The 20,123-nt window shown below is 39.0% G+C and overlaps 1 protein-coding gene across 3 annotated transcripts in view; it reads right to left on the bottom strand.

The window, feature by feature from the left end:
• The window catches only part of tinc (transmembrane protein tincar), an 88,092-nt gene that overhangs the window by 37,405 nt on the left and 30,564 nt on the right, over positions 1-20,123 (bottom strand). For all 3 annotated transcript variants that reach the window (XM_033381048.1, XM_033381053.1, XM_033381050.1), the window contains exon 3: positions 15,476-15,565. The gene's annotated coding sequence lies outside the window, so the exon portion shown is untranslated. The remainder of the gene's footprint in view (positions 1-15,475; positions 15,566-20,123) is intronic.

Genomic DNA, 20,123 nt, shown 5'->3' with positions numbered 1-20,123 from the left:
CCATCCATCTGCGTCTTTTCTTTAAGACTCTCCCTCTCAAGAGTATCTACAACTTGCATCCCATCCATAGCCAAAGTACTACAATGCCATTTCTCTGCAAAAATATTCAACCATAAAACTTGATCAACTTGTGTGAACATGCCACGGAAGCAGGGGCGACTGCGACATGCCACAGGAAGAGCAGCCGGAGGAGAGAGCCGGATAAGAGGCGGGTCCTGTCCCCTGGTACTTATTGGGGAAATTGTGGAAGTTCATGCCTGACGAAGAAAAAACTCATAAAAACTGCTGACAACAACAAACAGAATTACAAAAATTTATTCCCAGGATGCTTTAAGCCCCCCGCCGCACATGTGTACCAGTGTGAGTGTGTGTGTGTGTGTGTGTACGAGGAAGATAAAGATGCAAAGGACACATCCACCCTTCATTGACAGAGTCTATAAGGTTCATATAAGCTACGATTATTAAAAATTGAAAATATTTTTCTACTAGCAAAGGATTTGCCAAGGCAGGAGGCGGGGCGGAGGCGGAGGAGCAGTTTTCCAAAGTTTTTTCTTTTCCTTTTGATTGCAGTTTATGCATATGAACAAAGTTGTTTGGCATTTAAACTGGGCCCAAAAGGGGATAGCAGTACGAGAGAGAAAAGACTTGGCAAGAAAGGAGTTTATTGAAGAATCCATGAAGGAGTAGCAGTAGAAAAATGGAGGGAAATATCAGTAAAAAATTTAAAGAATAGCAGTTGTAAAATGGGGAAATAAAAGAAGAAAATTGGAGGGAAATAGCAGTAGAAAAATTAGGTGTACACTCAGAGAAAAAAGCCAGAGTAAAAAGAAACACATCCATTTTTAATTTAAATATTTGGTTTTCAAATAAAAAATTGGCAAAATTAAATGGAACTCAATTTGATTCAAACGAAAATGCATTAAAAATTATTTTCAATATGGGCCATAAAAAATACAAATAAAAAAATATATAAATATAAACATAAAAAATATAAATATATAAAAAAATATTTATATAAAAATATAAATATGAAAATTACTATATGTATATGTAAATATACTAAAGGGCCAGACCCCTGCCCAATCAGTGCCTCGTGCACCAACCCCCGGCTCACTCGCTTCGCAAGCTCACGCTGATATGACGACGAACCAACATTTTAAAAACAAAAAAAAAAATCAATTAAAATTTCTATTAAAATTTTCCACAGCAAAAAATGAATACAAATTTTTTTAAATTATTTATATTAAAACTGTAGGAAATTTTCTTAATTGAAATATACAAATATTTGTTTTTAATATAAAATGTATGGTTTTTTAAAATTTTATTTATTTTGTTTTGGAAAAAATATTTTTATTTTAAATTTAAAAAATTATAAGTGAAAAAAACCCTTTTCTTGACAATTTCCACTAAAGGTGCAAAGATATAGTGGTAAATATTTAAATTCCAGTGTAACTATTCGATTCTTAGGGATTTTTTGCTCTGCAAGAAGGAAGAAAGAGTACCAGGAGCATCCAGGAGTCATAGCAGAAAGAACAGCTCCAAAGCGAAGGGCAAAGAACTTAAACGATTGACCATTTACATTGAAATCGAGTAGCAGTTAAGGAAGGAAACTCAATCCCCCAGACCAATCACAACAAAGCAAGAGCAAAATGTCGCAGAACACAGAATGCAATTAAGTTATGAGAAGAGGCAAAGAAAGGACGAAACAGGAGACTAAAGGAGAAGAGGGAGATAAGGGGTTGGCGGGGGGAGATGCCATTTAGTTGGTGACTTAGTTAGTGACTGGGGAAATACAACTTTTTGCACCAAAGGGGGGTGGGGGGAGGGGGAAAGGAAAAGGTGCACCATCAAAGTTGGCTAAATTGTGGATAGAAAAAAGAGAAATGCAATGCATTATTCATTTACTGGCTGCGAACACCCTACACCCGCACCCCCCCCCCCCTCGCTATCTCTCTCTCTTTTGGGTTTATCCACTCTCCCATCTCGCTCTCTCTCTCTCTCTCTCCTTCTCTTTCTCTCCTCCTTTCAGCCATTAGTCAAAGCGTCAAGCGTAAAATGCTAAACTGAAATTTTGTGTTGAACAAATGTTGACAGCTAACGCGGCAGTTCCCCTCCAGTGGCAGCCACTGGAGCCCCTCGCGGCACCCTTCTTTTGATGGGGCAGCTCCATTAGGCGGGAGGCAGCGCCTTGACAGCTGCCGCTGCCGCTGCCGCTGCTGCGACAAAGTGACGCAAAGTTTAATTGAAATTCTAAAAGGAATTTGCACAAAACTCAGGCTGGGATAAGCGGTAGGGCGGCAGAGGGAGGGGCTTGGTGGGGCTGGAAAACTTCCCGCAACTTCAAATTAGTTTTACATATTATTATATATTGAAAGAAAAAAAAAAGATAGATAGAAAGTACAAGTTTTTTTTCCCAAACAGCACAAATTCTTCATAAATCCAATGCACATAAATATCTTTTATTTTTTGTTCGTTCCATATAATTATTGGTGATTCTTGGAATATTTTCCATGAACGAAGAAAACTTTAGCTAGATCTCAATTGAAAACTTTGGAGTAACTTTTAGATGCGAGATACTTCTTAGCATTGGCCAGATGTTCATCCGGGATATGCTTAAAGATACACTTCAAGAGAGATACACAGAGAGAAAAATTTAAAAGAATTTGCATATATGCAAAGCCATATGCGTTAGAGAACTTAAAAAATAAAATTAATTTTAAAAACATTTATCAATTAATTTAAAAAATAATAGTAAAAATATTTAAGCAAAAAAAAATAAAAAATTAAAAATAAAAAATTTTATTTGTAAAATATTAAATATATAAAAACTAAAAAAAATGTCTAATACTTTATTGATTGATTTATAAATATTCAATATTGTTTAGAATATTATAATTATAGAATATTCTATAATATTGTAAATACTCAATAAGAAATAGAATTTAATTCTCTAGGAAATAGACAAAATAAAAAATAAATAAAAAAATTAAATACAAAAAATAATAAAATAAATTAAATCAAAATTAAAAATAAAATAAAAAAAATGAAATAAAAAAAACTTTTTTGGAAATATTTTGTTAATATAAAGTACACGGGGCTCGACATTAAGATACTCGGTACCTACTCGGTTTCCATATATGGATAATAGTTAAAAGGAAAGGAAAAGGAAAAAATCTTACAAAATTCGTACAATTCTTAAACAGTTGTATCATATTTCTTGTTAATTTTTAAACCTCTTATAAATATAAATTCCAAAATATATTCCAATATTTTTCTGATTTCGAAATTAAGTCTACTTCATAGACATTTATTTTTTTTTTCGTTTTCCAAAAAGATTTATATTCCCCTCTGAAAATATATTTTCTCCCCCGTTTTAAGCACTTTCTTCTACACCGTGTACCCAAAATTTCTCTCAGTGTTACAGTACTGAGCAAAAGCTTAATGACCAAAGTGGCCTAATCAATTTTTATGGTACGCTCTCAAGCTGCAGCCCACAAATTGAGGGAAACTCGCATTCCCTTTGATTCATCAGGCAGGCACAAAACTGTTTTGCTTCGCTGGAGGTCGAAAGCCACTTGAAGACTGAAGACTGAAAAATGAAGAATGAACATTTCCATTTGGCCTTATGAAAAATTAAATGAAGCCAAAGCCGTAAACTCTGAGCCCATGATGCTCCTTTATCTTCGTCTCCCTCCCACTCTCTCTCGAGGTAAGTGCCAAAAGTCAAGTGGCGCAAACGTTTTTGGTTTCAACAGCAGGAGGCAGGGGCACGGGGGCACTCTCTCTCTCTCTCATATGGTGCAAGCTGTTCATAATTTGTTGCCTTTCCCCAAACGGAAAAAAAAGAAAAAGAAAAAGGAGAAGGCACATATTTTTCTTGTCCTCGGGGTCTGAATTTGAATCGGAATCTGAACATTTTTCTTTCCTTTGAATTTCCCTTTCCTGGCGCTCTGTCTGTTTATTAGAGCAGACTTTTTTTGGGCACAAGTCTTGGAGATTTCAAGACAAATTTAATGTGGCAGATATCCCAGTGATAAGCGAAATTTATAAGTGACACAGCCACATAGAGACTCTCTTGAAACCGAGCCACAGCAGAGCAAAAAGAGGCGTCAGCCCAGCGTTTGGTAACATGAAACTTTCTACTCGTTTTTTTTCGTTCTTTTTGGAATCACAGCCGACAGTTGAAAATAACACTTATCGCCCCATAAGCGAGTGGCAGTGGGCCAAGAAAGGGTGCCCGGCGGAGGCAAGAAACGGGGCTTGAAAGGGTGCCACGCGGAGGCAAGAAATGGGACATGGGGCAGGGGTGGGGGGGGGGGGGGGGGGGGGGGGGCCTGTATAAAAGTTGGGTTTATAGATATGCGATCTTTGCTTTTTATTGGCTTTCATGGGGTGTGTGGGGGAACAGAAGGAAAGGAATCCAAGGAGTAAACCAGTCAAAGAGCTAGTACAGGGAATAGCTAGAGACAGAAAGCGAGAGAGGAGAAGGTGTGTGGGGGAACAGAAGGAAAGGAATCCAAGGAGTAAACCAGTCAAAGAGCTAGTACAGGGAATAGCTAGAGACAGAAAGGGAGAGAAGAGAAAACCAAAAAGAAAAAGATGAAGACTTTAAAGGAAAAGATTCCCATCCCCTCCCTTCCCTTCCCTTCCCTTCCCTTTCCATCGTTTATGTAGTTTTCTTTTCTTCAACCTAATCCTTTCTTATTGAAAACAGAATTCTGCCCTGTCCTTCTCCTGTCCTTCCTCCAAAGATAAATCTTTATGCTTATAACCCTCTCCTCCTGCCCCTCCCCCTCTCCCGCGTGTGTGTGTTTGCGAGACGGCACGTGCGGCCTCTGAAAACGAGTTGGCAGTATCGAATGGTGGAGGGGGATGTGTGTCGTTAGGCGGACTGCCGTGGCAACGCTTTAGACCAATTCGCATTTCGAGCAAATTTATGACTTGATTACAATACGCATCCCCATACACATCCCCCTGTTGACGCTGGGGGGAGGGGAGGGCCTCGGAAACAAGTTTGAAAAGTAGAGAAAATGCGCGGACAAGTTTTGGTTGAAGGCAAATGGCAAAGAAAAGCCGAGCCGATAATGTAACAATCACAACGTTAGGGGGCTTGGAAGGGGCATGGATATAAAGAATGATTTCAAAGAAGAGTGGGTTGTATTTAAAGATATAGAAGAGTAAATATGTAGAAAAGTGGTGGAAAAATAACCAATAGGTTGATGGAGGAATAATGGAATAAATAAATTATTAATTCAAATTTAAAGATACAACAATTTTACTAGATTACTAATTAAAAATCGGATAGTAAAAAGAATATTTAAAATTAATTTCGAAAATAAAGTTAGATTAATTAATAAATTAAATATAAATACAAAAATTATAAATTATATATATAAATTGATTAATTAAAGATTTAATTCGATGCTAATTTAACCTTAATAATAATAATAATACAAATATACCATCTAACAAATTTAAAAAGTATAAAATATTTACCGATTAAAAAATGTTAAAAATAAAAAAACCGTAATAAAATTATAAAAAATATATAATATACACCCCGTAAAAAATGTTAAAAATGTAAAAAAAAACCATTGAAAAGTGTTTTAAAAATAAACCATACACAATTTTAAAAACATATAATATACACCCCCTAAAAAATGTTAAATGTAAAATACACAACACCTGAAAAATTTTGAAAAATATAAAATATATAGAAGCAAATAAAAATTAAATATATTAATATCAAAATCAATAAACATAAAAAAGGGAATTTTTAAAACCAGAAAATAAGGAACGATAAATGTAGATAGATATATGTAGATGTATAACAATATGGAGATGCAGACAGTAGCGAAAGATTATGAATAAATAAAAAGGGAACTGATTGAAATCTATAAAAGACAGGGATCCCAGGGACAAAGACTCTATATAAGATAGAGAAAAGCCAACCGAAAAGTAAGAAAAAAGCACACACAAAACCCACAATGAATGGGGCAAAAGGAGGCGCCACAGAGCATTGCTATCGGGGCGTGGCATTGTAAATTGTGGCGACAACAATTCAATTTATCGCCCCAATGCACACCAACTCGATTGGGGGTATTTCCGTTTTTTATTTTTATTTTTTCTGTGGCTTTATTTCGATCTATTTTTGCTTTTTAAAAATGTATCTGTGTTTTTTGTGAGATTCTTTAAACTTAATTCAATTGATTAAATTTACTTCTGACTGCCTGTTGCTGTTGACAGTCAGCACGCACATAAAAATATGATTTAATTGTTGTTCAACACAAAAGTTCGAGCGAAAAACTTGAACCAATATATATTGTATATATATGGTAGGTATATATCGTATATATTAAATAATGCCCAGCCAGGCGTCACGTCAATTTTTAATATGACACTGCAGTGGCTGTGGAAATTGATTGATTGATGGATCGATTGTTGGCTGGTTGGATGGTTGGATGTACCCGGGAGTGAAATCAATGAGCCGGACTTTTGATTCTTGAGTGGCTGTCAATATTTTCACTGCCCTGCCTCTGGAGCTCATTTCTCATTAAGAAATCGGTTTCATATACCTCCATATATGTTATATGGGATATACTCGTATGTATCTTTGGATTTGTGCTGGCAGTGAAAAATTATTTCGTCTGCAAATACAGAAATTTTTCATTGAATCGAATTACAATTCAATTGCCTTCAACGGCATGTGTTGTATTCTGGTCCTGGGTGCCACAGAGCTCCCTCTTTGCCTTTGTTTGCTCGCTCAGATTCGGAGGAAAGTTCTCCCAAAAGGCGTTGCACAATACGAGTAAAAGGAAAGACATTCACAAAGAGAAACATCTACATGGTAGCCAAATCTAATAATCAGCTTGCCACCTAACGAATGTTAAGCTGTGAATGGCAGAACTAGGAAGTGTGAAATGTGTAGTAGAAAGCGAGGAGCAGCAGGGAGGGAGGGGGTGACGTGGATGTGTGGTAGAAGGAGTCGTGTAACAATGGAAGGTGTGGTAGAGAGAAGTGTAATAGTAACGAAATGAGTAGTAGCGAGAGGAGTAGTAGCGAGAGGAGCAGTAGCGAGAGGACTAGTAGCGATAGGAGTAGTAGCAAGAGGAGTAGTAGCAAGAGGACTAGTAGCGAGAGGAGCAGTAGCGAGAGCAGTAGTAGCAAGAGGACTAGTAGCGAGAGGACTAGTAGCGAGAGGACTAGTAGCGAGAGGACTAGTAGCGATAGGAGTAGTAGCGATAGGAGTAGTAGCGAGAGGAACAGTAGCGAATGGAGTAGTAACGAAATGAGTAGAAGCGAGTAGAGTATTAGCGAGTAGAGTAGTAACGAAATTTGTTGTAGCGAGTGTAGTAGTAACGAAATAAGTAATAGCGAGAGGAGTAGTAACGAAATTAATAGTAGCGAGAGGAATAATAACGAGATGTGTACTATCGAGAGGAGTAGTAGAGAGAAGAATAGTAAAAAAAACCTAAAATGGAAATCAAATATGAAAAAACTTTGGGTACAACCTGGAAAATATATACTTGAAGCTTATAGCTGAAGAAAAGAGAGGTGTAACGTTTCCCCAACGGTAAAGTAGCGAGTAGCGTAGTATGTAGAGGTACAGTACCGAGATGTTTAATAGAGGGTGGTAGTAGAGGGGTACAGAATAGGGAAAATGGGGATTAGACAAAGGTAGTAACGAGAGTCGTAGCAGAGAGAGTTATAAGAGCAAGTATAGAGGAACTCTAGCATATATAGGAGTAGTGGCCAGTATAGAAAACCTGTAACGAAAGATCCCGTAGAGAGAAGCAATAGAAAGAGAGCAAAGAACTAGAAGTAGATTAAAAGTAGTAGAACCGAAAGACTGGAGAAATACCAAAGAGACAAAGGCACAAATGCCACACCAACTGTTTCTTCATGTCCTTCCTGCTGTCAGCGGAATTCCAAAAGACATATTCCAAGGTAGAGTTAGAGCAAAGCGATTGATAGAGAGTAAAGGTAACAGAGAACAGAGAGCCGTACAGCAAGTACAGTACACCACAAAGAGCAAAGGCAGCTGCGATTCCATCTCCTCCTTCCCCCCCCCCCTGGTTTGTGAGACGGTGACATTTGAATTTTTGGCCATTTTAGCGAAAATTTCTCAATTTTTTGTTGTGGTTCTGCGCGGAGTGTTGTTCAACTCAACCCAACTCATGATTTTTTGCGGGGGGTTTTCTTTCATTCTTTGCCAGTTTTCTTTTCTTTTCGTTCTTTTTTTTGCTCTTTTGCCAGAAAATAACGTGACATGCATAAATAATTGAGTTTTTCGGAAAATGCGCCATGGCAGCAGTGGCAGTGGCAGTGGCAGTGGCGGTGGCAGTGGCAGTGCCCGAGCGACATGGCAAACAAACAAAGGAAACCAGGAGCAAATACAGCAACAACACATACATGAGAAAACGGAAATGAAATATGGCGGAATGGCAAAAATGGCAAACTAGTGAAATGCCAAAATGGCGGCAGCCACCATATTGTGTTTGGCGAGAGCGAGAAAGAGAGATGTGGAGCCTACAAAATGTGCCATCAAATATTTATTTCCAATGTGAAGGCACAGCCCTGAATGCCAGCTGTCAGAGAGAGCGAGAGAGAGATAGGAGCAAGAGTAATGGAGAGAGAAATACAGAAAGCAAAGATCAACGCAATATACAATAGAAATATTTCGAAATTCTAACTACCATCGTTTTAGCTTATGGACAAAAATGTCAATAAAGTCCAAAAGGGTTTCCACGGCCAACATTGTTTCTGATTGACAATTAATCAACCTAATGGAAATGGCCGTTGTAAAGCGTCTTCCACATCCAGGACACTCACAGATACATATTTATATATATAGAATATACACTCTTTGTGTAGGCAAAATGGACAAATCAATTTGCCAAAATGAAAGCCAAACAAAAGCCCCGCCGCGATAAAGGAGGCAGGCCAATGGAGTGGAATTCCTGCATGGAAGTGAATTCCAAAAGCTAAAAGCATAAATATTTAGACAAAATCTATTTCAAACAAATAAACTGGAGGATTGTTGAGGAACAGAGCCAACCGCCAACAATTGGTGGATAAACTTTTACCACATTATTGAGTACTCATTGGTTGTAATCGTGGCGATAGGGTGTATAGGGCTATGGGGTTTGTTTGTTTCTAAAGGGAGCGGGTTTTAATGGTAATTATAGTAGAGTGCTAAAGACATTTGAAGCTCCTTCTTTAAGCATAAGTATTTGTTAGAAATGTTGTGGTATAAAGTTTCTCGTTTTTATGATCCAATGGGGATATAGAATATGGGGGGGGTATATGGGGATATAGAATTCAAATTGGTTAGGGCAGAGAGAATATCAATTATAGGGTTGATTTAAACGAATAGTACATTGTAATCTTTTTGTAGCCTTCTGGCAGTTTTGTGTAGTATTTTCTACTATCTTTTTATTTTCTAGAATTTTTGAACTATTTTCATTCATTTTCTGGAATTTTCATAGTTTTTTGTCTGTTTTTAGTATATAGTATAGTTCTAGTATTTTATATTAACCGGTATTTTTTAATATTTGTATACCATTTTCATTCCTTTTTCTGGTATTATTCTACCATTTCTAATTATTTTAAATCGTATTTTTATAAATTTTTCTTTTATTTATATAATTTTTCCTGGTATTAGTATTTTAAAAATTTTACCTTGTATTTTATAGAACTTTCTAATTTTTCTAACAGTTATTATCCTTTTTGCTGGTATTATTCTAGTATTTATAAATCTTTTGGATAGTATTCTTTTAGAATTTTCTGGTAGTTATATCATTTTCTTTTTTCTGGTATAACCTTGTTTTTTAAATTTGTTATCTATTATTTATTAGCATTTTTATAGAATTTTCTGGTATTTATAGCGGTTTTTATTTATCTGGTATAATTGCAGTATTTTAAATTTGCTATTTAATAGTATTTTTATAGTCTTTTATAGTATTTTAATAGAATTTTCAAGTTTTTATAGCATTTTCTTTTTGTTTTTTGGTATTAATCTAGTATTTTAAACTCTTTTATCTAGTATTCTAGATTATTTTCTAATACATTTTAGTATTCTTGTGGTATCTATATATCTATATCTATAGATTTTAGGTAATAAATATGAAAATCTAATGTAAATGTAAGATGCCCTTAGAAAATACTGTTTAGGATATACATTTCTGAGGCAAGATTTTTCCCTAAATAGTGTACAAAAATAATCATTGATTTTCCATACAAACATTAGGATAATCTTTGCATCAAACATCAGACTACTTCCAGCGATCCATTGAGATAGTCCCCCCATTAGTGTCCACTTAAATGCCTGCCAAAATTTCCAAGGGCATCATTTATTCCATCAAACCCCCTCTATATGCGCTATTCTTTTTTTCCTCCCAATTTGTTGCAAAGTTTTTTTGTCGAACGCCAACGTCTCCTTCTGGTTTTTATGGTCAATTTATAAACTCTGTTCTGCGAAAGTGAGCGAACAAAATACTTTTACTTCTTTTGTGTGGCATATAATAATTTATAAGCCATTTTTACGGCACTGTTGCACACACACACAGCTCTCTCTCTCGTGCCTGCCTGCCTGCCACATATGGTAGCAGGGCTTTATCGAATGGTCAATTTGTTGGCATTGGACAATTGAGAAATATTTAATGGCTGGGCATTGTTCCCACTATTTTTGGGTGGTTATGTGCTTCAGCTCAGGCTGAGCTCAGGGGGAGATCAACCTCCGCCCTGGATCTATCTCCTTCCTGGGGTTCGGTGCTACCTCCTTCCAGGGTTTCAGCTCTACCTCCTTCCTGGGGTTCGCTGCTACCTCCCTTTTGGGGTTCTCCCTTCCACCATTCAGTCCCCCCCTCATTCGAGAGTTTCGAGTAAATTCAATTCTGGTTAAAATGTTTTCCAAAGTAACAATTTGTGTGTGTGCCCTGTAATTGCATCGAGAGAGACTGAGAGAGAGAGAGAGAGAGAGAGAGAGCGGTGTGTGGTGACATATGCCAAAAAATGTGACTGCAATGAAACCGGAAACGAGCAGCCGAGAAAACTACAGCCACAACAAAACACCATCCTTTCAATTTTCGGCGGGGCAGGGGTGGTGGGGGGGGGGAGGCGGGTGAGAGAGGGACATTGTGTGCACTCAACTGTACCGCAAAAGACTTGAATGTGTCTGCTGCTGCTGCGTGTATTGTCCTTTCTGGTGTTTGCCCTGTTGGGTTCTGTGTATTTTATGACTTGTGTAGGTCCTTCCGAAGGAAGGGAGCATCTCCCCCTCTCCCTCTTGGTTGCTGGCATTTCAAAAGTTTTTGCAACGGCATTGCAAGCCCCACATTTTCAACATTGTTGCTGTTGTTGTTGTTTTTGTGGCTGTTGCTATTTGGGTTTTTAGCATGTGACGCCATTTGTGGCATGGTCCAACACAGTCCTTTTCCCCCCAGAAGAAGCTCCACGCACAAGCAGCCCCCCCAAAAACCCAATACGAGGACTCTTTTTTGCACATCCTCAAGAAGAACGAGACGGCATGAGAGCGAAAAACTAAAAAGGATGTAGAATTCTCAACCAAAAGTCCTGGCGCCCCCGCCCCCGCCCACGCACCTCACACTATCCTACCTCCCATCGCCTTTCCAACATTCGAAAGTCCTTTCCCCCCTTTTGAAAGTCCATCTCTCTGGGCAGAGAGGGGAGTGGCAGGAGAAAGGAGGCAGAAAGGGGTGTATGGAAGGTGGGAGAAGAGACAGAGAGGGGCCTGTGGGAGGTTTTCTCAAGTACTGAACGGCCATTGTTGTTGCTGCCATTGTTGCCTGAATGCATACCCTGTAAAATGGGGCATATCTAAGTCTTAAAACAAGTTTAAGACTAGGATTAAGCCTTGAGATTCCTACAGAGAGTTAGGACCGTGTTTAAGCAGGTTCTTAGTGGCAGTTCGGACTGTTTCTAACAAAGTTTTTAATGAAAGTTTGTAGTAGGTCAAAGAAAGTCAAGGGAAAAGCACCACAATTTGAGGCAAGAAACTGTTTAAGAGTTGGGATTAACAGTTCCTTGTTGGAAACACAGGAGTTTGTATGGAATATATGTACCTCGTTTAAAGGCACAAATGAAGGATGTTTGGTGTGAAATAAATGTTTACCACTTTTCAGTTTCTACGCCTGTAAAATCTTTAAAAATGCATCAGTCCATGTACATAAGACACGCCATGGTTTTCCCATGGGAAAGTTTTTAATCTTTGAAATATGGTGGCCTCCTTTCAAGGCTGGAAGAGTATTTGTTAAGACGAAAAATCTTTCATGTAAGTTGAAAATTCTTTGAAAAATATAATTCGGAATCTTTAAAGGTTACAATAACGAAAGTTTTACCTTCTTAAATACTTAAGTATTCCTTTAGGCCATAAAAGCATAGATCTGAGGTGTTAAAAGCTACAAAGAAATATGATTTCTCAGGCCTACTATAAAGGGAAAAAAGGTATTTAAAAAAAGGTTCTCCAGAAATAACTTTCTTCATATAAATATCGTATAAAATCCTGGTTTCAAACTCTACCAAATCGTCCTTCAATCCATATAAAGTATACCCTTTGTATAACATTTTTCCACCCAATTTTTTTTTTTAATAATTTCTGGATAACTCCTGGGTAATTCCGCAAAATTCGTGGATAATTCCTCTATAATTTCTGGATAGTTCCTGAATAATTCCTGGATCATTTCTAAAAATTCGTGAATAATTCGTGGATAATTCCTGAATAGTTACTGGATAGTTCCTAGATAATTCTTGGATAAATCCTGGATAATTCTTAGATAATTGCTGGATAATTCCTATATAATTCCTAGATAATTCCTATATAATTCCTGGATAATTCCTAGATAATTCCTGGCTTTAAACTCTACCAAATGCCTTTCCATCAATCCATATACCGTATACCCCTTGTGTAATGTTTTAGTACCCTATTTTTATGTTGTTTCTTAAAATAATTCCTGGCTTTAAACTCTACCCGAGACCTTACCATCATTCCATCTACAGTATACCCCTTATCTCGTATTTAGTACCCTATTTTTTTCTGTGTGTTTGTTGAAACCTTTTTCACTTATTTGCTGTACTAGTCTCTGGCTTCCGTTTTGTTTCTTTTCACTTGTATTTGTTCCTACCTTTTTCGCCTAGGAAAAGGTAAAGGGAAATTCTTGCCTTTAGTTTTTCCTTTTGCTTTGCTTTGCTTTCATTCAACGCTTTGTTTACGACCAAATCCAAAACAATGGCATTTTTGCACATGAGCGCATTTGAGGCAAGTTCTGACGTCGTCGATGTTGTTGGTGTTGCACTTAAACTAAACTTTTCAGCTGCTGCCACACAGCAGTGGTAGTGGTCCTTCCTGCCGCCCTCCTCCCGCCCCTGGCCATATGACTCTTGAAATGTCTTCCTGGTCTCCGACTTGTGTTGAATATTTAATCCTTTTTTCCTGCTTCGCCTTCCAGGGCCAGAGAGAAGTGAATTATTACGGGGCATCTTTCGTTTCCTTGCCTCAAACCGAAAGGCAATCTAGCACACACCCACCCAGAGAGAGGGAGAGGGGGTGGCAGGGCTGAGAGTGTGGGTCCTGTTTGCTCCTTTGGAATTCCAATTGCCCGAATCATTCGACTCATTGGCCATTGCCATTTTCCTACTTCTTTTTCTGCTGCTGCTGCTGCTTTCCCAATTTCTTCTTTTTTTCTCCCATTTTCCTCTCTAGTTTCTCCCAGAGAACCTTTTTTTCCCTCCGGCTCATCTTTGTTTGCCCTCCGCATTAGTAATACAAATTGCACATCGAAAGAAAGTTCAACAAACTGCATTTAAAATGGAACAAATACACACACACACACACGCACACTACAGTGCATATATGTATAGGGAAGGGGCACTCAGGACTGGCCATTTTTAAGCATTGCTCTTTTATCGATTCAAAATTGAGGCAAAATGTTGACTTAAAGCTTGAAATAATTCTGCCAGAAGCGAGACACAATGGCAGCATAGAAAAGGCTTTAAAATGTGGGAGATTAAAAGCATAAAGCTTTTATTATTTAATTTCATATTTATATTTAAACAAAAAATTGGATAAACTTCAATGATATATTTAATGCTTGAAAAAAAGATGAAAATTCTTTCCATCATTGATGGTTAACAGTGGAATTACAGATACAATTAAACAGTGTTCCCTAACGGTGTTGTCCAACACTGTTTCCTACAAGTGTTCTTTAACTGTGTTTCCTAGCACTGTTTCCTCCTTTAAGTGTGTTTCCTAACACTGTTTCCTACTAGTGATCTTTAACTGTGTTTCCCAACACTTTTTGATATTAGTGTCCTTCAGCTGTTTTTCCCCACACTGTTTCCTACTAGACTCCTTTAACTCTGTTTCCCAACACTGTTTCCTACTAGCCTCTTTTAACCGTGTTTCCCAACACTTATTCCTCCTAGTGTCCTTCAGTTGTGCTTCCTAACTCTGTTTCCTACAAGTGTTCTTTAACTGTGTTTCCCAACACTGTTTTCTACAAGAGTACTTCAGCTATGTTTCCTAACCTTTTTTCTTACTAGTGTCCTTTAAGTTTGTTTCCTAACACTGTTTCCTACTAGCCTCCTTTAACTGGGTTTCTCAACACATTTTCATATTAACGTCCTTCAGCTGTTTTTCCCAACACTGTTTCATACTAGTGAACTAGTGTTTCTCAACACTGCACTTTCGAAAAAAATTTACACTTTTTGAGCACTTTCAGAAAAACTTCTCGTTATAAAAACACTCGCTTCTCGCTGGCTAACAGCTGTTTTTGACAGCTGTTCACATTACAGTAGGGCACTCTGTTAATTTCTGTTAATATTCGTAGCTTTAAAGACTTTCGAAATATGGGTTTGGGCCACAAAAATTGACAAAATATCCCATAAGCCCACAGTTTTCTAATAATGTTCATTGGCAGACTCTTTCCAATGAGTTATAGCCACAAATCTCCCCATAAAGCGGCCCACAAATATTTCATCGAATTATCATGAATTATTAGATTTTATCGGCACACAGCAATAACCATTTCCATATCCACATTGCAATAAATATGGGATGTGTATGCATATTTTTCTTGTATTTAACTAAAAAAAATTCTTGCACATTCCTTTAAATATTTATTGGAAGCCACTTTTATTTCTCACTGTTTTTTTTTTTTTTTTTTGAGTAAAATTCCAAAATTGAGCAGTTAAATATTTGTTTTAAATCCAGAAATTCTTTTAAAGAATTTCCACAAACGAATTCTTCATTTTTCATTGGACTGACATTTTTTAAACCTGATAAAAATATAATTGAATTTTATGACCAAATAAAATTCAATTTATTGAAATGAAAGTTCATTAAAAGCCACTACGGAAAAAAAACAGCCAGAGATATTTGGAAAAAAACATTAAACAAAAAAAATTCAAGTAGAAAAATTCAAGTTAAAATATGTAGTACATAAAAAAATCAACGCACCATCAATATTAATTGGCGGAACCGCAATGGACTCTGATTTCAAGATTTCGGTTCCAATTGGTTGGCTTCGATTTTTGTTCGATTTGTCTCCTGCAAAAAAGAGAGAGAAAGGAAATAGGGATATAAATAAACTGATTTATGGCTGCGGCAAGAAATCGATGAATCAAGCGAGCTGTTAAACAATAAAGCCAAAAAGCCGCCACTTAAATAAATGACCAGCTCTTTGTGCTCCAAATGGGAATAACGACGATGATGATGATTACCCCCTGTAAGGGCAGGGGTGTAGGCAAAAGGGGGGCATAGTTCGGGGGGAGAAATGTTGAAAAAGAACCGAGAACAAAGAGTGTAGATTTATGGATTTTTTAAGACGAGTTTTGTTTACAAGACGAGGATATAGACCTCGTATTTAGGAGATGTGTGGTCTGTAAAGGGTAGTATTTTTTGGGAAGGGAAAAAAGATTTTAAAGCTACTACGAATCAGGATTAAACCTTAAATACCTTTAAAATATCAAAAGAGAACTGTTTAGAGACAGCTAGGGGATTGTTAAAAGGGAGTATTATTTAATAGAGAGAAACAACCCTTATCCACGAGACTCGTTTCAATCAACGCTGAGCTTCGTCACGCACACTACATGTATTTTGTTTTTGGATTCTCCCACGCTAGCGTCGGTCCCAGTCTGCATTCTCAGGCATTCTGTCGCCCGTCGTGGGAGACTAAATCTCGAGGCAATGTAAATAGAAGATCGCCAAGATAAATTCTCTTTCAGCAGATATTTTTCTCAACTTCTATAAACGATACAAATTCTAAGAAAATTCTAAAAAGGAGAATCTAAAATTCTAGAATTCTAGAACCACAAATTCCATGAGAAATCTCAGTTCTTACAGCTCCTCTCCCAACGCCTCTGTCCACCACAAGCCCCCAACAAAGCCCCACTACACATCCATCAACACATAACAAAACGCAGGACCATTATTTAATAGGACAATTTTGTGTGTTTATTGACTTTATCGAGTGTCGAAAATAGCATCATAATCAGTAGAGAGCAAATAAAAAAACAAATACAAAAATTGGGCAAATACAAAGGACACCAAAAGGACGCCCCAGAACCATTAGTGGAGGAGCAGCGGGAAGGGGGGTGGCGGCTGAGGACAGAGAAACAATTTCCAGCACTAAATCAAAAAATAAAATAGAAAAACGATGGCGTTGGTGGCCTCCCCCAAAAAGATGAAAAGTGAAAAAGTTGTGGGCCCCCCCCCCCCCTCCCCGCTGCAGGAGAGTACTCATGTCATATTATTGACGATGATGGCAAATGAAGCAGCTACCGAGTCCCCCTGATGTCGTGGAAAGGGTCCGTGTACATTGGGGGTACTCTGTGGAGGGGGGTAGTGGGGTGGGGGGGTGTAGGAGGTGGCATGTCTGTCGGCAATTTCATCAGCTTAAACCGATGACAGTTGAAAAATGTGCTCCAACTTTTTTTGTGTTTGCATTTTTTCCGCCCACTCTGACATTTTTCCACACTTTTCGCTGTACATTTTCCCCCACTTTTCCCTTACATTTTCCCTTACTTTTCCGTTCTTTTTTGCCCATAGATATATATTTAAAAATGGTATAAAAGGGCGGTTGACGTTTGACAGCAGGGGAAGCGGAGGCTGTCACTGCGGTGGCAATGTTTTTGAAAGTTGGCTAGGAGAGAGGCAGCTGCCTGCCGCCTGCTGCCTGCTGCCTGATGCCTGACATTTCATAAAATGCCACATCGCCTTATGCAAATGACGCGTGCCTTCCTTTGGGGGCGAGTCCCCAAGCAAAATCGAAGCATCGATTGGGCCGCCCTCCCACTCCCCACCGCAGGTGTTCGGCTTAGCCACAATGTGTGTTTGGCCATATCAAACGACAAATCGGCCACAAAAACGCACACACACTGTCAAGCCACAGCGTGTGGCATGCCACACACACACACACACACACACACAAAAACTTTTACCATTCTCCTTCGATCGAACCGCAAAAAACTTTCACACGCCAAAACAATTTGTTTCAGTTTCCGGAGAGACAAATCCTTCGGTCCCGGCGATGTCCTGTGCATAGCAAATATTGCCCGTAATTTAATTAATCCTCGAAATCCACGAAAGTATCAAAGTTTTCGACCATCAAGCCAATAAAATTGGTAACAGGAGGAGGGGGTGGGGGCGAGGAAAGGGGTGTAGGAAGGCAGGGGGTGGGGGCGAGGAAAGGGGTGTAGGAAGGCAGGGGGTGGGGGCGAGGAAAGGGGTGTAGGAAGGCAGGCGAATGCGGGCACAGTGGAGATTCCACAACTAAGAAAATTATTAGGAAAAGAAAATCCCAGAATATCCCACGGAAAATTGAAGTTTAGATCCCCAATTTCTGGCTCTAAAATAACTAACAATATCTTTAAATTCTTAAAAAATTAATTTCCTTGAAGTAGAATTAATTAAAAATATGAAAAAAATGGTTTACGATCAATTGGTGATCTTTTAAAATGGTTTAGGATGGGGATATACGACTTTTTGGGGGAAAATATGCTGAGATTCCATTAATAAAAGGCAGAACCAAACCTTAAAATTCCAAAAATTGTAGAAATACCTTTTATTGAGGACTCTCTATTGTCCATGCCCATATCCTTTGCGGATATCAATTAAATGCCAAACACAAACACAAAATACAAAGCAAAGGGGCAGCAGGGAGGCGGTAAAAAGGCAGCAGAGAGGGGGCAGAGAGGCAGCAAAGGGGAGGCGGCAGAGAGCTAGCAGAGAAGCAGCAGAGAGGCGGCCGAAAGGCGGCAGGGAGCCAGCAGAGAAGCGGCAGAGAGCCAGCAGAGAAGCGGCAGAGAGCCAGCAGAGAGGAGGTGGACAACCGGCAGATGCTGGGCAGAACGCAACAGAGAGGCGTTGGAGGAGGAGGAGGAGTATAATGAGAGGAAGAGGCGGCAGAGAGGCGTTGGATGGAAGGCAGATGATGGCCAAAAGGCAACAGAGAGGCAGCAGAGAGGCGGCAGAGAGTCGGCAGAGAGCCAGCAGAGAGGCGGCAGAGAGTCGGCAGAGAAGCGGCAGAGAGCCAGCAGATGCTGGGCAGAGAGGCGTTGGAGGAGGAGGAGGATAATGAGAGGAAGAGGCGGCAGAGAGCAGGCAAATCATGGCAGGGAGGCGCCAAAGCGATGAAGCGATTTCCTGGCGACCAAAAATCTATTAGGCTTTCCCCCAGACCACCCCCCCCCCCAAGCCCCCTCCCAACGCTCAAAACTTTCCACCATTGAGACACAGGCACACACTTTGATTAATTTTAAGACAATAATCATAAAGGAGGTTTTTCGGTGCCACAAACCACCTCCTCCCTCTCTCTCTCTCTGTCTCTCTTTCGCTGGAGAGCACGTGCCTGGGTTGCCTATCCTTAAGGATACTTAGGCGGGCTCCTTCGCCTTCGTTTCTGCAGCTCTTACGGAACCCAGGCACGTCTCTCTCCCTCTCTTTCTGTCTCTGTCTCTGTCTCCATCTCCATCTCTTTCCACGTGGGTTAGTTAATTTTCGCCGCCTCGAAGTTCTCGCAGGCGATAGAGGAGGGAAAAACTTTAAGTCGATGGAAAACTTAATCAAAGTTCCTTACTGTATTTTCCACCGGAAAAGTTTCCTTCCACCTAACGGCAAAACGAGTCGAGTTTTCGGGGCACGCAACACTATTCTGCCTCCAACGGGGCAATGGCTTCGTTAACTCGTTCCGAGGGGCGCCCCTTTCTCTCCGCGCCCCTTTCTCTCCGCCCCCCCCCCCCCCTTCCTGTGGCACCTGCCACAAACTGTTTGCGTGTCTGAATGTTATTTATAATATGCTAACCTCGCTGCTGCCTGGCTCCTTGGGTCCTTCTGCCGCCGGCCAGCCTTCAACTTGACCAAATGTACAACATTTCAAGTTTTCATCCTTAAAACAACTCCGGTGGTGGGATGGGGGGGGCGCTGCCTTTGTGGCGTTTAACTTTTAATTGGATTTCAGTTTTTGGCTTAGTTAATGGCTAAATGAACTCCCCCCTGCCCCTACCCCTGCCCCTGCCTTGCTGTTGTGTGCAAAATATTAGCGCATAATTTCAACAATTACTTCCAACGGACTGACCAACAGAGGAACAGTCCTGCTCCTAATGCTCCTCCTCCTTCTGTTCCTCCTGCTCCTCCTCGTCCTCCTCCTCCTCCTCCTCCCCTGCTTAATCATTTGCATATTTTCATTAGAAATTCTGCATTCACCTTTTGGCATAATTATCTTTCTGCTTTCGAGTATAATTATCATTAATTACAGACTGGAAACATTGCAAAAACTTTTCCCACACACAAAAATCACTGAAGTTCGCAAATAAACTTTAAGGTGGAATATTTATTTCGAAAATAAAAAGAAAGTCCTACAATTTTAAAGGTTTTTGCGGAAGAAACATTTTTATTTATTTTTTTCTCTCAATTTTTAAAGGTATTTAAGGCACAAAACATTTTTTTTTTAATTTTTTACTCCAAATTTTTGAGGGTTTTTACTGCAAAAATTTGTTGAATGTTTTTAATGTTCCTGTGCATTTTTTTTATATTTTTACTCTACATTTTTAATGGTTTTCGCTGCTCAAAATGGTTGATATTTTTTTTTTTTTAATTTTTGAAGGTT

This window comes from Drosophila pseudoobscura, chromosome 2 (genome assembly GCF_009870125.1).
Source record: "Drosophila pseudoobscura strain MV-25-SWS-2005 chromosome 2, UCI_Dpse_MV25, whole genome shotgun sequence".
NCBI lineage: Eukaryota > Metazoa > Arthropoda > Insecta > Diptera > Drosophilidae > Drosophila > Drosophila pseudoobscura.
The sequence above is the reverse complement of the archived record's forward strand: the minus strand, read 5'-3'. Positions and strand labels throughout refer to the sequence as shown.